The sequence below is a fragment of the Babylonia areolata genome, chromosome 5 (genome assembly GCF_041734735.1).
Source record: "Babylonia areolata isolate BAREFJ2019XMU chromosome 5, ASM4173473v1, whole genome shotgun sequence".
NCBI lineage: Eukaryota > Metazoa > Mollusca > Gastropoda > Neogastropoda > Buccinidae > Babylonia > Babylonia areolata.
Genome location: NC_134880.1, coordinates 20,964,894 through 20,967,245, shown reverse-complemented (window position 1 = coordinate 20,967,245; position 2,352 = coordinate 20,964,894).

Sequence of the window (2,352 nt, the reverse complement as noted above, 5' to 3'; positions counted from 1 at the left end):
ATTAGAAGATCAGAAGACGCTGTGACCGCCTAATGACGACACCAATGGAAGGGGGGAACCGTGGATCAAATCCAAAGCCTCATCAGGCCGACAGAAAGGTTTAGACAGGAAATTAAGACTGTTCTCACTTCCGCTTCCCTGAGGGCGAGCACTCTGGTGGGGAGAAGGGGTGAAACGCCACAGCAAACACTTGTCTAGAATCAAGAGGTTTTCCTTCTCGGAGTGCGCAAAATGCGCTTTTAATTAAGCCATGTCTGACGCGGGTTTTTTGTTTTTTGGGTTTTTTTTGGTTGTTTTTTTTTCCTCATTTTCTTTTTCTCTCTTTTCCACAAATAAATTAATGTTTCAAAGCTTTGGTAGTTTGCAAGAGATGGTCTAGCCACACAAATGGGTGACCTTTTTCACAACGGCGAAATAATACAATCATGCACACTGATGACTGCCTATCAAATTACTAGCGATAAAGGTTACTTCCTATGCTCAGTGTATTGGTGAGCAATACATCAAATGGGCCAGTTGTCCCTGAACCTTAATGCTAATCTTATTATGACTGATGGTTGGTCACAGGAACAAAATAACAACGACAATAACAACAACAACAAAGAAAGAAACGCACACAGAAAAAAGAACAACAACAAAACAATAACATAGATATGTTAGCAGATGAAATGTGAGTCATTCTGTCTGTTTCGGAAAATGTTTTGAGGCGCATTTCCGGACGCTCGTAAATGCTCAGGTTCCTTTGTGATATCTTTCGTCAGAAGTCCCAGTGTGGACGCCTATGAGACAGATAGATTCTGTATATTAAGGTGATCTAATCTGATTTGTCTAAAGAGGAGAACCCGGTTATTTGTCTCAGTGTATGTAGACCATTTTGTCCAAGCTTGTCATTCCTCAAATATCACAAATGCTGCTGATACGACCTTCCCCTGAATATGTGATCAGGTTGACTGTAGTATTAACTTATTGTTTATTTTCATTACATTACAGGTGTAAAGAACTATACACCATCCCAACTGATATTTATAGACTTGTAAAAAGTAGTATACATAAATAGACTGATTTAACCAGTTTATTAACGAACTACGTGATCATGCTGTTCAAAACATCATGTGACCAAGTCGATTTGAAACTTTGATAACTTCAAGTTGTTGAGAGTTTCTCCTGTCTTCATGGTAACACAAATCATGAAGAAAAATGAAAAAGAAAAACAAAAGTCATAAAATGACGAACGAAGACGAGAATTGTTATTGCTGATGACCCAGATCACAGAAGATGTAACCTCACAACTAGAGGACAGAGAAGGGTTGGAGGAACAGCAGAAGAGTGTGAATGTGGACATAACGAAGAAGAAGGAGTAGAAGCAAGTAGGGGGGAAAGGACGATGGGAATGAGGAGAAGGAGGAGAAGAAGAAGAAGAAGTAGAAAAGAAGGAGAATGGAAGGAGTAGAACGTTAAGAAAGAGGAGAGGAAGGAGAACAAAAAAAAGAAAAAAAAAGAAAAAAAAGGAAAGAGATCAAGAACTAAAAGAACCAAGAGTAAAAGAAGAAGAATAAGAAGGAGGAGGAGGAGGGAGGTGGGGAAGAGATAGGAAGAAGAGTCAAAAGGAAAAGAGCATGAACAAGTTGAATAACAAGAGGGATAAGAACAAGAAGAAGAACAACAAGAAGGAGAAGTATTAATGCTAATCAAAAAACAGGTTCTCAATGGAACCTCAAAACAGAAAACAACTTTCATTGAAACATCTCTATAAAGTCATTCAAAATCATGTGTACCTGTACTAATTTGACAGCCTTATTAACAGAGCAACATTTTGTTTCCCCCCAGAAGCCTGAGGCATGTCCTGCATTGCAGAAAAGCTTATTCATCGAGTCAAGGAATTGCGTCTGATAAAATTTGAATAATTCATGTCCTTACAACACGCATACTAGTAATTTCAATCATCACAAAATGCTCATCCTAAATCATGTTCACGTTTTTAGGTCATAAGAAAAGGATGAATAATAACAGTAACGTAAAATTGAGATACTGCTGAGAATATGCCCCATTTCCATTACCACCCACATCAACTTCAATGAAAAAAAAAGTTTATATTAGGACAGATAAAAGAAATATAAGTAGAGAAAGAAAAGAAAAAAAAAAGAAGTAGAAGAAGGAGGAGGAGGTGGTGATGGTGGAAGAGGAGGACGAGAAAGAAAAGACGAAGAAAAGAAGAAGAAGAAGAAGAAGAAGAAGAAAGGAAACAAGAAGAACAAAAAGAAGAGAGAGCAAGGGAAAAAAAAAGATCAAGTGCGAGAGGGAGAGAAAAGAAAAGACAACACAAAGAAAAAAAAGAAAAGAAAAGAAAGAAAA